The sequence below is a fragment of the Thalia democratica genome, chromosome 3 (assembly GCF_965202585.1).
Source record: "Thalia democratica chromosome 3, ktThaDemo2.hap1.1, whole genome shotgun sequence".
Lineage (NCBI taxonomy): Eukaryota > Metazoa > Chordata > Thaliacea > Salpida > Salpidae > Thalia > Thalia democratica.
The window spans coordinates 31,982,317-31,996,978 of record NC_139167.1 but is presented as its reverse complement, the minus strand read 5'-3'; positions in this window follow the sequence as shown (position 1 = coordinate 31,996,978).

Here is a 14,662-nt window from a genome sequence, read left to right as displayed (position 1 = left end):
GAAATAAAAGCTTAAACTTTAATTTATAACATATGCTAAGATATATATATAAAGTTACTATAAATACCAAAAATAATAAAACAATCTATGTAACTTTAGCTAAAAATGCTTACCTTTTACATAATAGTTGATATTTTTGAAGCTCAAAATCGAGTTTTGTTGTGAACTTAGGCTAAAAAAAATTTATAGCTTTAAAACTTTTAAAAATGCACAATTAAGTTATTACTATTATTTGTTTAATTTTCATCATACTTTGCAATAAAAAAGTTAAGATTAAAATTTTACAAAAGAATTCGATGCGCTTTGCTTGAGCAACTTTAAGAGAAGCTTAAGTCAATTCGAATATTTTTTTAGTCCTAAGTATTTTTATAACATACTTAAAAGCTCAAAAATTTACCACAACAAATTACTATTTTATTTATTGATTTCTAACTTATTTAAAATTTTAGAATATTTACTGAAATGAGAAAACAATTTTAAATAGTTATCACATCTACAACTAACTTGCAAACAGGATGCTTCATTTCCTTTACTACCAAATGAAAACGTTTTTAAATTTTGTAATAACTAAACATTGTTTTTAAGTTTTTATAAACATTTCAAGGAATGTAAAAATTTGGTTTAAAACAGTAAAACACAAATATTTTTATTTTAAACTTACTTATTTTTCTGAAGTATTTAATTTTTTTGATAAAATGAATTATTTAAACGTTTAAATTATTTTTTTTAATACAACTTTAGAAAATTTTGTAAAAAGTCTGTATAAAATATTGAACAAAAATCAAAATATAAGCATGAATACTAAAAGTTTATCTACAAAACACATTGTACAATCTAAAAAATAATAATAAAAAAAAATTAGAATGACAACTATAAGTTCTCTGTAAATGTTTGAATTTTTTTAACCTGAATGTCTAATATTCGAGAAAACATAATTTAATTTTTTTCTAACCAATATCATTCTGTTCCAATTTCCAAAATTACTAAGCTTTTATCTGAATATTACTTAGAAACTCTTTTTTATTTTACTCACTATCTGCAACTTAATATATTTAGATAAGTCAAATAATTTTTTTTTAACAACAGTCTAGATTATAAGTTAAGCGTTTAATGTTAATACAGCATTTTATTTAGTGCTCGAAACCAACGGAAATAAAAAATTAGTCATAAACTTTTGTAACCATTGTTTGTAGCTAAACTGTTGTTTGAGGTTTTGTTTTGTAATAAGTTTCAGATTTTTATAAATAGTTTAATTTTACAATAGCTGATTGTTTAAAATACAAACGAATTAATAACCGCAATTTATAATTATTACATACATATAAAATATACTACATGTAATTTACTAACTTACTGATAGTTTTTATGTGTTAAGTGATGTTTCATGCTTTTTAAGAAGTTATTGCAAGTATACACATAATCATATGTTTTATCTATTTTTTACCTAGGTCAGGGTTAGTTAGTCATATTTGCGAAATTATGGTTTATGTTGTGATTTTTTACACACATATATAGTAGTGGTCTTCATGGTGTACACTTTTAAACAGTAGCATTAACAGTGACGTGTAATGTTTCAGAACTTTCTACATTCATAACATTATGCAAATGAGTATGGGCACAAGTATATGGCAGTTGTAGTAAAATAATCAAATTATGACCAAGGTACTTCTAAATATTCTTCAATAAATTAATTTTTGTTATTTTATTGCCTGATTTATTATCATTTGAGATGAAGTTTTTTTTTGCAATTTATTATTGTTTATGAGAAAATAAAATTACATTTCAATTTTAATGAGTCTTTATCGAGTATAGCTCACATATATCATATTACAACAAATAAGATACTATATTTTTCGCTTTTCAGATATTACTGTGATTATTAACTTTTGTTTAAACTAGAAGTAAATTAAATCTTTTTATTTTACGCAGGTTCTTATAGTATCTTTGAAAAAGTTCCAAATAAGTATCACATAAACCAAGTTAAATTTAAGCTGTAATTGGTAAAAAGAGTAAATTATAATGAATATGTACCGAGTGAAATACAACGACTACCTTTCTATAATAGATTAATAGCTCATATAAGTTAATTATTCTTGTGTTACAACAAATAATGAATTAAAATTAATAAATAAGGAAATCATAAACATAAAACTAAGTTCTAAAATATGTTTAAATCTAATAATGTTTTCAACTTTTTTTAGCATAATTTCGTAAAACAAAAAAAATAAAGATTTTTGTTAAAATGTAACTGATTATAGGAACTTCTTCCTTTTAAATTATAACGTTATAAATGCTAAAAAGTTTTCAAAAAACTTCATATTTTAAGAAAAATACTAATGTCATCTAACAAAAAAAATAACTTAATCTAAACAAGAAAATCTTTATTCTAAGTTACAATACCACTACAAACACTTTTTAAACTTTTGTTTTTCTTATTTTGTTTAAATACTTTGCTATTGGTTTTTATACTGATATAATTTAATTATCAGTTGTATTGGCCATTATAATCCAATTTATAAAATTTTGACTTTGGTATGTCTGTTTTTTGAATGACGTTTTTAAATTTTATGGTTCAGTTGCGTAAATAACTAGTCTAAATATAATCTAGAAATACTGTTTTTAAAACTATGAAAGCAACTGTATTTACTAACATGTAGAGTCGTTGAAACTTTTACTTTTAAGCATAATTTTGAAATTCAGAAATGTCAATAAAAATTATTTTATTTCTTTTATGATCTATTTAAGTTTTTATGTATTTAAAATTGTGCTTTTAACTTAGCATTAAATATAGTTTTAACTTTTTTATACTTAAATTTAATTATTTTTGTACTATATATCAAATAACTTAATGCTTATTTTTGTTTTTTATCAGTTCGACGTCTGTCTTAATATTTATTAATAACAGCCTTGTTTTTAAGTATTTTGTTCAATTAAATAAACAAACCAAAATTTTCTAGGTATGAGCAAGCAGTCATTATTAAGTTAATAAACTTTACTAAATATTAAATTATTAAATTTTGAATTAGAATTTTACAAGTATTTAACATTAAAATTTCTCTAAATTACATAAAAATTTAATGTTTTTGAAGCTTTTGTTTCGAAATTTATTTTACACTTTCCAGAAAACTAACAAAATTACAACAATTCAAATAAGATAATAATTGTGTTTTTTTATATTCCATATATTTACAGATAAGTGTTGACATAATTCAATCAAACTTACACTTTACATAATGCAGTAAATAAGTAGGTTAAATGTCGGTATATGTGCTGCGTGAAGATTAATTTGTTGTGAAATTGGTAACTTAATTGTTCGTTTCAAATGTAATAAAGGTTTCCATTTCAAATGAAATTTTAGCAGTTTGCTTTTTTTATAGCCGAAACTTTCTTACATTTCAAAATTAACTAACCTATGTTTTGTAGTTTATTTGCAATGTTTTTTATTTTAAACAAAAAAAACTTATACATCTTTTTCATTGCGCAACAAATAGATTTTTTTTTGTTTTTTAAATATAAATTATGAAAAGTTACTAAACGTTTAAAAACTTTATTAAAGGAAAGTTGCTGGTACATTTAAAGAGTATTTTTCTAATGGGTTTCATTTAAACTCTAAATTTACCTATTCTAACTAATATAAGTATACAAATTTCATAAACACAAGAAATAAATATTTCTTTAAATTATTAAGTATAGTATTTAAGTACGTTTTAAATATTTTATAAAGAAATTACGTTATTTAAAGTTAATATTTTAAAACAACAAAACACAACTTTCTGAAAAAAAAGATAGCTGATATAAAGTAAAACCATAAAAAAAACAAGTTAGTTTTGTGAAATAAACAAAACAATCTAAACTTTATAACACAATTTTCGTGTCTGTGATAATATAAACTTTATGAAAATCTAATTAAAAATAACTTAAATAAAAGAAAACTTGTTTTAAACTAAACAGTAATTACATACGATATTTTCACACAAAAAAACAATTCACTTTTGACGTAGTTTTTTTTTTTATTTTTGTATTTGTAATCTAATTAGTTTACTATTGATTTGTAAACTGACACATTAAACTAGCAGTTGTATTACCTATTAAAATCAGATTTAAGGAAATTTGATTTCGATTTGTTTGCTATTTGAGTGACGTTTTTGCTTTTTCTTTTATTATTTTTGCAATTATAAATCTTTATACTGTATTATTAAAAAATATTTTTGAACTGCAAAAACAAAATGATTCAATAATATCTAAAGTCTTTCAAATGTCTACTACTATTATAATCCGTAAAAGACATACAATAAAGTTTAAATAAAGAAGTTTGTTCACTTGCATCATAAAATCAAATGAATTTTATTACACGGTTTTAATAACCTTAATAATACTGTATATTTCTGCCTAAGACGCAAATTTACGAAAAACAAGAAATTTTAAGTATAGTACAACAATTTGATTAAAATAATGCTTATTATAGTTTAGTTTTTTGTTTAACACTATTTTAATTTTATAATGCTAGGCAGTATAAATGCTAGGCTTTTTATACTTATTAATTACATGAAATTTAATTCATTTATTGTTGAATTAATATGTTTACTTTAAAATTTTAATTCCTGTTCAACCTGTTATTATATACAGTTTTGCAATATTTCTAAAACTTTTAAGCAGAAGTTTGATTTTACATTTTCCACCTACCAGACGCCTAACATAATTATAACTTTTTTCTTAACATAAAACTTATTGTTTAAATTATTTCATATATTTACAGATAACTGTTGACTTAATAGGATCAAACTTACACTTTACTTACTGCAGTAAATTATTAAGTTAAATCTCGATATGTATGCTGCTTGAAGTGTAATCGTTGTGAAAATTATGATTCAATTGTTTGTTTTAAATGTAATTAAAGCTTTGCATTTCAAGTGAAATTTTAATAATCGCTAAATGTCGGTTGGTACGTGAAGTGTAAACTGCTGTGAAATTAGAAATTTAGTATCGCGTTTATTGTTTTAAAACGGTTTAATGATAATATTTTAGTTTTATATTCTAGCTTTAATTAAAGACTATAACTGACGTCAATAACGTTTCAATGAATTTTCTCTACGTTTATGATACTTTTAGTTTTTATTTATTTTATATAACTTATTTATATAATTTATATAAACTAGGCTAATTAGTCAAACATATCTAACAATTAAACATATATTAAAAATAATTTATCTAAAATAAACTGAAACTATCTTAGTTAAATATTAATTTTATAAAACAAAAATCATTTAATTTTGAATTGTTTTATACACTGTAAACATTATATCAATAAGTTTATATTACTTAATATTTTAACTAATTTTTATACAGTTTTGTATACTATTAAAATAAATAGCCTTATGTAACGGTACTATCTTTTTATTTTGTTTTTTTAAATTAAAATAAGCTAAAAGTTCTTAATATAACTAAATATTTTATTAGTTATTCTTTTCAAATTAAACTGAATGCTTTTAATCAAATATAATTGCTGTTTTATTTTTAAAATATGTTTTAGATTATGTTTGATAGTGTATTAGTTTTTAATTATAATTTCATAGTTTTCAAATTTAGTGATAAAACAAAACCTGAAAAATTAAATACTATTAAAATTGTACAATTTAACTAGCATTAGAAAGTACCGATTGTTTTTAATCAACTTTAAAATAACAATAATCTATTTTTACTTAAAAAGGGTAATAAAGTAAAGAAAAAGTAAAACTTTTTGTTAGCTTAAATGTGTTAAAGTTTTATTTAGAATTTAAATTAAACTCATAGTGCAACTAAAACACTTCACAAAAAATTTTGAGTTTAAAACCTAAAGTTTGGTAAAAGCTCCTAAACTAAAGGGTAGTGGAAAATAGTTGAAATAATTCAAATGATATTAACAAGTCTAGTTAGTGAATAACAAGTCTCAAGAAAAATATTCAAATAAAAAGATGCTCGCTGACCGTACTACACATAAAAAATTCTTAGCTAGCAAAATTTGTTTCAAGTATATATAGAAGAAAATAAAAATTACTTTTTTGTACAACAAGTTTAACAAAATAACTATAATACAACCTTTAAAAGTCCAAAATTTTTAGGTTTAAAGCCTAGTTTTAATTTTTATTCACAAAAATTTTGTTTTTTAAATGTTTTTTTTAGCTGAGAAGTAGCAACTTCCAATTATTGCACAAAAAACTAAAAATGTTTAAAATATAAAACTTAGAACAAAGCTTTTATTTAGTTATTGTAATAGCCAGTTTGTTGAATAGGTTACTTATATACAAAAACAGTATATTCATGCCTAATATTATTAGATTTCTTTTTTTATTTTACAAATGAGTTTATTAAAGATTATAACAGCTTTAATACATGTTACAAAGGGCAAAAACAATACTCAGACTGACTGAAAGATTAGATATTTTAAAACCTAAGCGTTTGTTTTTAGTGCATATTTTCGCTGCATGAGTTTTTAAATTAAATATTTAACGTAATATGTTTTTAAACATGACTAACTTTAATCAGTTATATCTTTTAATAATTCAACTTTAGTCTTACTTCATAAACAAGTAAAATTTCAAACTAAAATAACAATTAAATTTATTTTTTTAATCAAAATTAGAATATCTCTTATATTTTTTTGCATGGTTTTTTAAATATAAAACAAAGCTTAGTTTTTCAATATTTTTTAAAACCTAAATATTTTTGAGTTGAGGCATTTAAAATGTTGTTAAACTCTATCATTAAAAACCTATTTTTATAAGTTAAAATGTTATTTTTAGAAATATTATAAAAACTATTTAAAAACTTTGTTACTATAATGCTCTATAAGTCTATAGTACAGTGTTTGTAAAACTATTAAGCATAAATTTAGCCCTAGAATAACTACAGCTAAACTATTTCTTTTGCTTTAACATATGCATGTAACAATTTAAATTTTATTTGTACATAACTAATTAAAACTTCCACACAATTTTAAGAAACTTGACTAAATTTACTAGTATAGTTTTAATAATCATCAATTTTTAAAATGAGCTGGTTATTAATTTAGTAACAAGTGTTGTTTTCAAATAAATTGTCGAAAACATAATAAACTATAATTTACTAATTTTTTTTATATAATTTTAAAGTTTTTCATTGAAGCTGCATTATCCAAATAATTGTTAGTAAAAGCAATATTTCTTATTAACGTTTTTATAAAACCTCAAACATACGTTGTTCTTTTTCGAGTTATATTTATAAATACATCAATTATGTTGATTAAGAGTATAACTTGAATAAGAAGAGCAAATGCTTGAGATTTTATGAAAACAAAATGCTTACTATAACAGTAATTAATTTAATAATTGATGTACTTTAATCTTTTTATAATAAGCACAACAGTCATTAGATTTAAGTTAACTACTGTTTCGATATTTTTAACTTATGTTATAGTAACTTAAATGTTGGTGGATTATATTTTAATCTATTTCAATGCAAACAATGATAAAGTTTTAAATATAACTAGTTGAAATTATTAGTTGGTTTATAATAAAATAATTTTTAGTGCATCTAAACACTACATAAAGTTTAAACAAATAGATTAGTTTGTAATTCTACTAATAACATTTAAAAAAATTAGTATAACGCTAATTTAAGGTATTAACATTTTTGAATATAGACAGCTTTATATTAAAATTGTTTTTTGAAGGCAAAATTCGAGTTTATAACTGAATATATACAATAGTCGTACAAAAAGTTTTTTTTGAGTTAGGGAAAAAGGACTTTGTTTTTATAAATTATAGCATAAATTTTTGTTGGCGCCTAATAAAAGTTTAGCTTAAAATTTGACAGTTATAAAAACGATAAGTCTGTATATAAAACATGATTTTTTTTTTGGTTTTTCAAATTTTAAAAATACGTTTGTTGTTTTAAATTAATATCAAGAGTATAAGTTATAGTTTTTAGAAACCAAAATATGAAGATTTGTGTTTTGGCTTTCAAAAAGTTAATCATAAAATATAGAAATTTAAAATACCTAGAAAATATAAACTATATTATTTTTACTACATATTTATAATCATTATAGTATTACTAAATTTAAAATATTTTTACTTTAAAGTGACTATCAAAGAATTTGTTTTGGTAGTTATTTTTAGTAAAATTTACTATGATACTTGGAAGAATAAGACAATTAATTGTTTTTCCTATATAAAAGTTTAAAATATACCAAGTCAAATATTCTTTTTAAACTAATAAGAAAGAAGATTGAATATAAACTTCCGGCAGTGTAAACAGTTGCTAAGTTGTAATTAAATAATTGTTGAAGGTATAGCAAAGTACCACACTTTTTTCCTTTTTACAAACATAGTCTTTTCTCTCATTTTTTTCCGCTTGATAGGAATTTTCGGAATTTACTACACACTATACTATAGTGACTATAGCTTTGAAAGAGAAATATTATGACGTATTAGCTTTGACCGACAGCTAGTTAAACTATTCTCACTTATCAAGGATTTGAATACAAACTTAAAAGTTGTTATATTTAATGATAGTTACACGATGACATCAACAATAAGATAAAACAAATTGTTCTGTCAAATCTACCTTGTTTGAATGTTACTGAAAACCTTACTAAATGTTAGCAATCAGTTTTATAACACTTCAATTATTTTCTGTTACTGAAGAACTCAAGTTTAAAAGTTCAAATTTACTTACCGCTAACTGTGTTTGTATGAACTGCTTTAATACCTTTAAGATTTCGCATATTTTCATTGTTTTGTTGATGTATGTTTGGTATGTAATTAATGCTTGGTAACTCATCAACAAATTCATTTTTTGTCCTTATTAAGCTGCTATCACTTATACTATTTTATTTTTCAACTTTTAAAACTACTTTCTCAACATTTGAATTTGCACATTCGTCATTTTGTAGAAAAGCTGTTGCTTCGGCATCATCTGCCTGTAACAAAATTGTCTAAACTATTGCACTTAAATAACTAAACAAATGTTAATTTTTATTTAACTAATCACGTCAGGTATACTCGTAACTTTATGTTTTTTATAGAAATACGTCAGGAAAGCAACAAGTACTGCAAATACGGCCAAAATCCCAACAACTACAGCATAGTTTTATTCGTTATTGTTTGAATGTGTGACAATTTTTTGACATATACTAAACTTTGGTAAATTTATTGGATTACATTTTGTTCTGTAGCGCTGATAATATATTTCGTAAAAAGTCCTGCATAATTGGTTAAAGAAGTTTTTTTTCACAATAATTTTTTTCTGCTTCCACTTCAAGAAGCGGTACATATTTCCTTTTGTTTACGCTTTGAAGGCATTTTGCAATAACAGAAACTGTTTTCTTTTCTAGAAAAGCAAGTTTTGGGTTTTTATTTTTCCAACTTTTTTTCTTGATTTCCTTCATTATATACTAAATACAATTTTTTATATCTTATCTGTTGCATTGTTCCAAGCTTACTGCTTTAGCTAATAAAGTTAAAGTGTTATTAATTTCAAAACGTTGCAAGTACAAAGTAATTGTATTCACTATATTCACTACCTTGTGTAAATGACAAGACTACATTTAAGTATTTATGTCAGGGCTTTCCAAAGTGAGCCAAACACCTTATTTAGGAGCAATTACAAAAATTTAGGGAGCCATAAGCAGCAAAGGGGTTAAAGAAAAATCCATAAGTAGTAAAAATACCACAGAGGCCATAAGGCCATAATTAAAAACTTATTCAAGATTATCTGGAGTTCAAGGTGAAGATCAAAAAGTAATGGGTCTTAAGTGTATTTTAACGTAACTTTAAAAGTTATACTATATGAAATTTTCAGAAATTTAAATAGCCACAAGCTATAAAAGGGGAAACCATGAGGCCAAAATTTCAGGGTGACCACTTTACCTTGAATCCTGAAAAATCCAAAATTAAAAAAATTTTTTTTTAATAACTTGAAAAAAATGAAGTTTTTAACAAAATTTCTAAAAAATCCGGATTTTTAAACAACTTATACATGATAACTAGTAAGTATTTGATTTGAAAGGAAAAATATGTTTTATAGATATAAGATTTTTGTCATGTCATTAACAGTTTTGGTCTTAACAGAAATCGTTATTATATTTTTGTCATCAAAAGTATGACTTGTTTGTGGTATTGTAAATATAAACAATCAAATTATATCAAAAGAAAATTGCTGTTCACATCAAAATAATTATAAAATAAAAATTAATAAAAGCCTTAGATTCAAAATCAAATGTTGAAATAAACGTTATATTACTTATTTTCTATTAGTATTAGTGCAGATTTAAGTATTTAAGTATTTGGTTTCGGTGGCCAAAAAATTGCAACCTTGTTAAATATACTAAAAATATCAATGAAGTTTAAGTTTACTGAAAACACTAGAAAAAGTCACTGTGTGGGCTATCGATGTTGGTGACCCAACATCTAAAGCCTCAGTTTGGTCAGGGTGACTTACTGTGGGCAGATAGTCAACCTGACCTTTTTGTTCAGACTTTTCCTGCAAGCGGGGTGACCTTCTAACAGGCTTATTTTCAGGACCCGCTGCAGGCAACTTATCATTAATATTCTCTAAGTGGGACATAGTACTATAACTTATTTATAAAGGCTAATTTGTAATTATCAGTGGAAAATATATATAAAACACTTAAAGCTACTCTAGACTACTTTATATAAATCAGACAAGACAGTTTTAAGTGATGACTCTTTATATAAAACAAAACAAGAAATAATAGCATATACAAAACTATAAATTACTATGACAAACTTTTTAGAAACTACAATCTATTTAAACTTCTTTAAAAGACTTTAAACAATAAACTAAAAATTAAATAAAACTTTTAGTAAAGAAGAAACTGTAAAAGAATAAATTATTAACTATAAACCTGGCTTAAATATTAAAACAATTAAATACCAGTTAAAATGTTTACTTTTAATACAAAACAATCTTACAATACACAATAAGAATTCAATACAAGGTAGTTCCAGCTGCACAATAACAACCAACTGCTTACAAATACACTGACTGTCATTTTCTGATATTTAGTTGCATCAGAAATAGTTTGAAACACGTCAGATGATTCTCATTGGTTAGTGCAATGAAGCGTGTCAAACTCAAAATATTCTCTGAGCTCAACTTTGAATAATGAATAATGCACGTATTCATTACACTATCTTCTCTAGTCCTTTTTTTTTGAAGAGGATTATCACTCTATCCTCTGCTTGCCTCCTGCTAGAAGAATTCTAAGGTGATGTTCACCTAAATCTAATTGGTAAACAGCAAAAAAACAAAATAAAAGGAACAGTGTAAAGAACAAATAAATTCAAAATAGTCATGAACTAATTTAAAAATCAAACTTAAGTAGAATTAAATAGGAGAGAGAAAAATTAAGTATTTGGTTTTCACATAATAAAAAAAATTTATATAATAACATAAATTTTATCAGAATAACTAACTCAGTAAAAAAAATCTTAGACAACATGGTAAAAAAAAATGGTATCAACATAATAGTATTTGCACAACAAATAAAATGAAATATCAATAAATTTACGGTTACAATTCCAAATAATATTTTTACTATAAATAGATAAACAACTCTTAATCAAAATATTAAACTCAAAAAAAAAAAAAAAAAAATCTTTTGCAATATAGTATCAATTGGTATTAAAATCAAAATTTTTTCACAAAAAAAAATAAAAAATAATTTTTTTTTAGTCATATAGAATCATTACTCAACTGTCATGCCTAACTTAACCCTAGAATACAAAGAATTTTAAGTCAGCCTTTCTAAAACTTTATTTCTTAATTTGTCAATTTTAAGTTTAATATTTTCAACATTTTCTTCAATTTTTAGACCTTCTTTAATCAACTCATCTTTTTCTGAAATTAATTTCAGAATCTCACTCTGAGTTTTAACCTGTTCTTTTTGATTGCTATTAGGTTGATAGCCTGTAGAGCTAACTTTTAATAAATCATTTGGAGAATTAGTATGGGTGCTTTCTTTTGCAAATTGTCTATCATCAGTTACTTCAACCTGATGGGTTAATTGGTGGTTGTGTTTTACCTTACAACTGTTTTGCTCTTCTCTCTGCTGTTTGTCTCTTACTTTACAATCACTGACAAAATAACATTTTTGTTGAGGCCTCTGTTGCCTGTTAAACCTCTGGTTATAGCTTGGCCACCTGTCTTGGGCATATTTGGAACCTTTAACTGGTTTGTTATTAGGACCTGTTACATTCACAGCCTGTGGTAAATTTCTTTTACTCATTACAACATTAAATTGAACAGCCTCACCTTGCGCAAGTGATCTTATAAACTTGTTCGGGTTGTTTTTACTAATTTCAGTGTGATGAACAAAAACATCAAGGTCCTTATTATCACAATGAATGAATCCATAGCCCTTTTTAACATTAAACCACACAACTCGGCCTGTTACTCCATATGCTGTAATTTTTCTGGGAGCTTTAGGTTTAAATTTTTGTGCCTTTCTGGTTGAATGTACTGAATTAATTTTAGTCATTGCAAACTTACAGTGTTTTACTGTTCTGTTATTACCTTCATGTGGTGAAGTATTTTGGTTTTGATAGCCTTCATTTTGTTTGTTGTTATAGTGGTCTCTGTCATTATTTGTACATTGGATATCTCCCAGCTTATAGTACTCTTGATTAGGGTGGTTACTACTGTGGTTATTATAAAAAAATTTTTGATTTTGCTGCCAACCTACATTATTGTGAACCTTACTTCTGTACCTACCATAGTATGGTTTGTGAGGTTCATATGAAATATTTTTGAATTGCTCAACAACTCTCTGTTCTTCTATGTTGCATATTGATTCAGCCCGTCTTAAGAACTCATTATAACCAAGCCCAAAACATTCTTTAATTTTCTTTTTCAGATTATCTGGGGCATGTACATACATAAAATATTTAATTCTGTCTTCCTCAGCTGCTCTTGCCCATTGTTTGGCTGACAGAAACAAGTTTTGAAATTTTACTGGTCCTGACCATGATGGGCTCACACCTAAGATTCGAGGCAACTTACTGCCTTTGCCTTCTAAAAATTTAAACAAATTGTAGTATGTTCTGTCCTCATCATAAGCTTCAACAAAGTCTATTATGTCAGCACGCGGCCAGATTCTTTGAAGAATTTCAAACTTTTCTGTATCATCAGTAATGCCATAAGTACTACACCTATCCTCAAAAAATCTTAACTCAATAACAGGGTCCCTTATGGCTTCAATCTGGGGAAAAAGTTTGCAGTTCTCTAAAGTCCTTTGTTTCAGACTGATGTTATGTGTAGCCCCTACAGTAATGGAAGAAGTATATACAGGACTAATTATTTTACTTTGTAATTTACTGTAACTTATCTTACTTTGTGATTTATTTTGACCTTTATCTAATCTATTATAAATTGAATTCAATTCCCTTTTTAAGGTGGCCTTCTTTTCTAAAATTCTAGCTTGGGCTACTAGTTTTGTAAGCTCCTCTATATCCAAGTTTTCCACCTCTAGTGAACTTTCATAATCTAAAGACTGCTTCTGTCTATTGGCCTGCACATTTTCATGTATAGTGTGCTGACTGTAATTACCCATATAAGAATGTTGATTATTTTTTTCAAATTCTAACTTATTTAACTGTTGGTTCAAAGATTGGTAGTTCTCACTACTTAAAAGGACGCCATTGTGGGCTATCGATGTTGGTGACCCAACATCTAAAGCCTCAGTTTGGTCAGGGTGACTTACTGTGGGCAGATAGTCAACCTGACCTTTTTGTTCAGACTTTTCCTGCAAGCGGGGTGACCTTCTAACAGGCTTATTTTCAGGACCCGCTGCAGGCAACTTATCATTAATATTCTCTAAGTGGGACATAGTACTATAACTTATTTATAAAGGCTAATTTGTAATTATCAGTGGAAAATATATATAAAACACTTAAAGCTACTCTAGACTACTTTATATAAATCAGACAAGACAGTTTTAAGTGATGACTCTTTATATAAAACAAAACAAGAAATAATAGCATATACAAAACTATAAATTACTATGACAAACTTTTTAGAAACTACAATCTATTTAAACTTCTTTAAAAGACTTTAAACAATAAACTAAAAATTAAATAAAACTTTTAGTAAAGAAGAAACTGTAAAAGAATAAATTATTAACTATAAACCTGGCTTAAATATTAAAACAATTAAATACCAGTTAAAATGTTTACTTTTAATACAAAACAATCTTACAATACACAATAAGAATTCAATACAAGGTAGTTCCAGCTGCACAATAACAACCAACTGCTTACAAATACACTGACTGTCATTTTCTGATATTTAGTTGCATCAGAAATAGTTTGAAACACGTCAGATGATTCTCATTGGTTAGTGCAATGAAGCGTGTCAAACTCAAAATATTCTCTGAGCTCAACTTTGAATAATGAATAATGCACGTATTCATTACAACTGAAAACGAAAGCAGTTTAAATGAAAAATTAAGTCTGGTGTACCGACAAATTACAAATAACCTCTCAAGCCACCTTTCACCTATTTCTGAGTTTTGCATTATAATTCTAGAAAACTTTGCAAGATGTTGATTATTATAGATTAATAAACTAAATTGAAAAAACATTAGTATTAAGATTGTCAGGTCATGTGGTTGATAAAGTTAAAA